We start from the raw sequence: 7,002 nt of genomic DNA, 5'->3' as shown, positions 1-7,002 counted from the left end.
AATGTAAAATGAGACTTGTTTGAACATGAATGAAGTATTTCTAATCCCTTCCCACCTTCAAATCCATAGTTGACTTTGCAGTTGACTTCTGTTGACTTTTATGATTGACAGATGACTTGAACATGCATAGATGATTTTGAGCCTTAACCACTTGATGAAATAACTCCAAAATGAAACCCTAGCTTATACAAGCTCAATAAAATCATATGATGATCTCTATCTCAATAAAGACCTCGTCTCCTTGAAAAACCCTGACTGGTATAATGCAACTGATTAGGGTTGACCAGAGGTCAAAACCCTAATCCCAAGGAACCTGATCAGAAATAATGAACCATGAAGAGGAAGATGTACCACTTCAACCAAGATAATACTCAATCTCCTTGAGGAATCAAGAAACCCTAATTGAAGAGCAACCCTCAGATGATTAGTGACCAATTTATGAGACCCTCAGGCTTGCATCTCTTAACCTCTCCATCTTCTGAGAAAGACTTAGGAGGATGACTTGCTTATTTCACATGATATGCAAAGATGTAATGCCTAAAGTCCTACAAAATGAAATGCAATATGCTAAGCTAGTCCCAAGAGAGGAGGGCAAATTTTGAGGTGTTACACAGCCCAAGCCAATGCGCAATAAGTCTTCTCAAGCATAGAATACCGAGTCTCATAGTCGGTGAACTTCTTACTGAGGTAGTAAATTGCGAATTCTTTCTTCCCAGTCTCAACTTTCTGACCTAGAACACAACCCATACTATCTTTAAGCACAGTCAACTACATGATCAACGGTCTTCCTTCAACAGGTGGAGACAAAATTGGAGGCTTAAGTAAATATTCTTTGATACTGTCAAATGATTTCTGGAAATCTTCGGTCCAATCACAAGATTGATCTTTCCGAAGAAGCTTGAATACAGATGCAGATGTGGCAGTCATGTGGGAAATGAATTTGGAAATATAATTCAAGCGGCCGAGAAATCCTCTAACTTGCTTCTCAGTTTTGGGCGCAGGCATCTCTTATATTGCTTTGACCTTGGCAGCATCAACTTCAATACCCTTCTCGCTGATAATAAAGCCCAACAACCTACCAGAACGAACAACAAAAGTACACTTATTGGGATTCAAGTGGAGTTTATATTTCCTCAAACGCTGGAATAAATTCAACAAATGCTCAACATGTTCCTCTTCATCAATTGATTTAGCAATCATGTCATCGACATATACTTCAATCTCTTTATGCATCATATCATGAAAAAGAGTAGTCATTGCTCTCTGGTAAGTTGCACCAGCATTCTTTAGACCGAAAGGCATCACTTTATAACAAAATGTTCCCCAGGGTGTAATGAATGTGGTCTTCTCCATATCTTCGGGTTCCATTTTGATCTGATTATATTTGGAAAATCCATTCATAAACGAAAAGACTTTGAATTTAGCAGTATTGTCTGCCAACATATCAATGTGTGGCAGAGGGAAATCATCTTTCAGACTGCTTTATTCAAATCTCTATAGTCAATGCACATGCGGACTTTTCCATCTTTCTTTGGCACAGGCACAATATTGGCCATCCATTGGGGGTACTCAGCAGTTACAAGGAAATCGACATCAATCTGCTTCTACACTTCCTCTTTGATCTTCACAGCCATATCAGGATGCGTTCTTCTCAACTTCTGCTTGACTGGAGGGCATTCTGGCTTCAACGACAATCTATACTCCACAATCTCAGAATCCAACCCAGGCATGTCTTGATAGGACCAAGCAAACACATCTGAATACTTTCGAAGAAGATCAATCAATCCCTTCTTAGCATCTGGACACAATCGAGACCCAATCTTGACTTCCTTCACATCATCTTCGGAACCCAAGTTGACTAGCTCAATTTGTTCTTCAAACGGCTGAATAATCTTTTCATCTTGCTCAAGAAGATGAGACAATTCATCACTCACCTCTACATCACTTTCCTCCTGGACTTCAAACACATGGAATTCAAAATTTGGAGAAGGAGAAGGATCATTGTATTCAATGGGGTTAGGAACCAACCTACATAATGATTTGATATTTTGATTTTAGAGAAGTGAATTTGTGACCAAATATTATGCAGATGGATAATTATATTGTTTATTTATGTTTTTTGGTGATTACCATTTTCAGAATAAAGCAAAAAGTAAAAATAAACATCAAAGACGTGGATGAATAGAATTAATTTTATTGATGATCAATTTAAAATGCCAAAACAATGTTCACTTCTCCCTTAGGCATAAGAGAACGATTTTTAAAATATAAAGCAATTACTTAGATCGATGCAAAATAACAGGAATATCAACGGCAGTCCAATTGTTGCATGTCCCTCCATGCGTTACAAAGTTGGTGCAGTCTTCCTCTTCATTATCCTCTAGCACAATAGCTGAGTGTTGTTCATTGCCATGAATGAACCCTCCGCTACAGAAGCTAAGTTGCATCGCCTCAGATCTAACAGGTGACGAGCCCTTCTGGAACCCCAAACCAGTTCTACCTCTGTTGTCGGAGACCTTTACCATGCGCCCCCACTGATCAACAGGACCTTCTTCAACAATCTTTTAAGCATCTTTCAGAGAGGACATAGGTGTCCGAACTCTCTTCTCAGCAACAATAGATAAGGCTTGGAACGAAGTTCCAACCTCATCCTCAGTTTCCACATATGAGAAAGATGACAAATGGCTAACCAGCAGTGCCTTCTCTCCTCCCATAATCACTAGCTTGCCATTCTTGACAAATTTGAGCTTCTGGTGCAGAGTGGAGGTAACAGCCCCTGCCTCGTGAATCCATGGCCTTCCCAATAAGCCACTGTAGGCCGGGTGGATATCCATTACTTGGAAAGTAATCTGAAAATCACTCAGACCTATCTTGGCTAGAAGGTCCACTTCACCAATTACAATTTTGCGCGAGCCATCAAAGGCTTTGACAATCACCCCACTGTATCTCATGGGAGCTCCTTGGTAAGATAACTTTGACAATGTTGACTTCGGAAGCACATTGAGTGACGAACCAGTGTCAACTAACACATTTGACAAAGAATCTTCCTTACAATTCATCGAAATATGCAAAGCCAGGTTATGATTTCTTCCCTCCTCAGGGAGTTCTTCATCGCAAAAGCTCAAATTATTGCATGAAGTGATGTTAGCCACAATGTGATCAAATTGATCCACAGTAACATCTTGCTCCACATACGCTTGTTCAAGAACTCTCTGTAGTGCTTCTCTGTGCGCTTTATAATTCAAAAGCAGAGACAACACTGAAATATTCGAGGGAGTCTGGAGCAACTGCTCAACCACATTGAATTCACTCCTTTTGATCAGTCGGAGTACCTCATCATCATTATTGGCTTTCAAGTTGCTGGATTCACCAGACTTATCCTTTGAACAACCAACTAGATCTAAATTAGGTATCTCCACCTTCTTACCAACCACTGTTTCCTCTTTACTTTCCGGGAACACCGGTCCAAATACTCGACCACTGCGGGTCACCTTCGTAACATCAACAATGCTCACCACTGAACTAGTCGTAGGTAACGGGACCTCTTGACCATCCTTCAACATCATAGCATTATACTGGTATGGTATAGCCTTATCAGATGCGTCTGGGACTGGGCCCACTAACCGTATTACCAACGGCGATACTGATCTTTGACTATCACTCTTGCTATTGCTTCTATCATACTGCATTACCAACCGCTCTTGCTGTTTGAAAACGGGCACTATGACATTGACGTCGTCATCTACATGACGCGATTGAACAATCTGAATCATGCCTTCATCCATCAGATGTTGGATGTCCCTTTTCACCAAATCACACCCTCTTGGGTTCACGCTACAAACACCACAACCATCATGGTCATGTTCACAGTCACTCACCATATAGATATCCTTGTGCATCTGCATCAAAGATCTTTGGATAAACTGGACATCAAAAACCTTGAATTCACCGGGACAACCATCCATCATATTCATTGAAGAGTTCCCATGAGCGGGCAAAGGGTTATCTTTCACATTAGGCGCACGGTCCTCGAAGGACACCATACCACTCTTCATAAGCTTTTTCACCTCATACTTCAATGGATAACCGTTTTCAATATCATGCCCAGGTGCACCCTGATGAAAAGCACAACGAAGTTCAGGTTTATACCACCAGGGAAGTGGTTCTGGGATCTGCGGTGGGTTCCTTGGTTGAATCAAGTTTTTGAGGACCAAGGATGGATATAACTCTGCGTATGACATTGGAATCGGGTCGAAAGAGACCTTCTTTCTCTCAAAATTCTGCTGATGCTGGTTGTTGATATTGTTGTTGTTGTAGGTGTTTGTTCTTTGTTGCGGTTATTGTTGTTGACGTTGATGTTGATGTTGATGTTGTTGAATTGGAGTTGTTTGCTGATTAGAAAATACCGGGATAACGGAAGACACTTGATGATGATGATGATGTTGATGGGGTGGTGGATTTCTTTTTTGCTTAAGGCCTCCTCTGCCTCCCACTGATTATTGCATTGGTTTCATTGTCTTTCATCTTGCTAAAACTGTTGCCATACTTTTTGCTAGTTGATGCCTCATCTCTTGACAAACGTCCTTCGCGGACCCCCTCTTCAAGTCTCATCCCCATGTTTACTATCTTGGTAAAATCACTGGGGGCACTGACGATCACGCGTTCGTAGTAAAATGAACTCAGGGTTTTCAAAAAGATCTTCATCATCTCGTTCTCCTCCAAAGGAGGAGAGATCTGGGCAGCCAACTCCCTCCATCTCTGCGCGTACTCTTTGAAAGTCTCCTTGTCTTTCTGAGACATAGACCTCAATTGGTCTCTGTATGGCGCCATATCCACATTATATTTGTATTGCTTCACGAAAGCCTCACCTAGGTCATTGAAAGTGAGGATGCTTGCACTGTCTAACCCCATATACCAACAGGGGGAAGCACCAGTCAAGCTATCCTGGAAGTAGTGAATCAGCAATTGGTCATTATCTATTTGAGTTAACATCTTGCGAGCATACATCACAAGATGACTGAGTGGACAAGAGTTCCCCTTGTATTTTTCAAAGTCAGGCACTTTGAATTTCACTAGGATTTTCACATTGGGTACCAAGCACAATTCAGCAGCACTTTTCCCAAATAGATCTTTGCCTCTCAGCGTCTTCAATTCCTTGCGTAACTCAAGAAATTGATCTTTCATTTCATCCATCTTTTCATAAACATCTGGACCCTTAAACGAATCGGAGTGGTAGATGGTATCCTCTACGCGAGGTAAAGTGTGCACAACTGGAGGTGGCACGGACATGACCGGGCTAGATGCCGGCATAGAAGCGAAGGTATGCGCGAAGCCTTCTGGAACAAGTTAGGCGACATTCCCTACAGGAATCCGGCATGCAGGTTTGGCGTGAAGTGGGCGATGGCAGCATGCACAATATAGGTAATCACTTCAGAAATAACTGTCCTTGCGGGAGGAGTTGCAGGCGTTAGAGAAGCTTAGCTTTGAGCGGCAAGAACTGACTCCATCATGGCAGTTAGCCAGGCGATCTCCTCTTTCAAATCTCTGTTCTCTTGCTCAAGGTGCTCCATAATTTTTGGATGATTAGCTCTGGTGTTGTACCGGTGAGTCAGCTTGGCTAAAGTACAGAAGAAACACCAATCAGACACCTGGAAAAAACCTGCTTATGCAAATGATGCATGAAATGCAATGCTTGATTATTTTTATTTTTCAAGGAACTTACTATATCATTTGCAAATATATATATTAACTGGCAATTGCAACAATTTGATATGACAAAAAATCTCTTTTTATTTATATAAATTGGAAGGATTACACTGAGTACAATTTCAGAAACCAAAATAAAAGGATACAAGAGAAAAGGAGACTAGTCATCCTAAGGATCCCTAACAACAATGTCAGAAGATCTGGCTGAAGGCACGTACTTCCTTCGAATGCGACGGATCTCGGTCTCAAAAGAAGCCTTCATCTGAGTCTTCTCGAGGACAAGTTGGTCAACAATCTTCTTCCAAGCAACAGAAGGCTGAGGCATGCTAGAAGATGAAACCTCTGGCTCTCTCTGTCTCTTCGTCACTCGGTCTTCAAGTAGCTCAATCAGTGCATCTTTGTCCTTAAACTCCAACTGCAACTCTTCATGCTTCTTGCTCAAAGCATGGAAACGCTCTTCCCACATATCCTTCTCTTGCTTCATCTTGACGAGCGCATCTTTCAACTCCTCTATGTCTTGGTTAGGGAGAGTTAATGGCTCAGCCATAACCATAGACATAGGTCTTTCAAAGGGATAAGGCATCTTCAACTCCATATCTCTCTTCTTCACCCAAAGAGTGTAAGCTTCCAAAGCTACACAATTGCGCACCAAGCTCGGATCCTTCTTTGCTATGCACATTATGCCAAGCATGCACAATCTTCTACTTCAAATGTGGGGGATCTTTACCCTCCAAATAGAAAAGACCTTCTAACAACATGTTATTAGGGTTGTCTCTCAAGGGGAACCCAAGTTGACGACGGGCCAAAGCAGGGTTGTAGTTAATTCCTTCTTATGTACCAATGAGAGGCACATTAGAGAATTCACAACAACTATCAATAATATCCAAACTGCTTAAAGATGGGTCATACCAAACTATATCATCATTAGTGAGAGACATAAGTCTCTGAGACCACCTTAGACATTGTTTGTTCTCCACAAAAATTAGTGTCTGAGGCAAGTGCGAAATAAACCATTTGTGCAGAAGAGGAATGCAACAGACAATCGTCCCACCACCTTTAGAATTCCTTAGATGCAAAGAGAAATACATATCACCCAACAAAGTAGGCACATGATTCCCAATCAAGAAAAGTCTAATGGCGTTAACATCAACAAAACCGTCAATGTTGGGGAACAAAGCTAACCTATAGATGAGCAACACAAAGATAGCTTCAAAAGCATCCATACTACCAGCTTGAACAAAAGTAGTAGCTTCCTTGATGAGGAAATCAGACGACAATCCAAATAACCCACATTTC

This window comes from Lathyrus oleraceus, chromosome 5 (assembly GCF_024323335.1).
Source record: "Lathyrus oleraceus cultivar Zhongwan6 chromosome 5, CAAS_Psat_ZW6_1.0, whole genome shotgun sequence".
Classification (NCBI taxonomy): domain Eukaryota; kingdom Viridiplantae; phylum Streptophyta; class Magnoliopsida; order Fabales; family Fabaceae; genus Lathyrus; species Lathyrus oleraceus.
The sequence above is the reverse complement of the archived record's forward strand: the minus strand, read 5'-3'. Positions refer to the sequence as shown.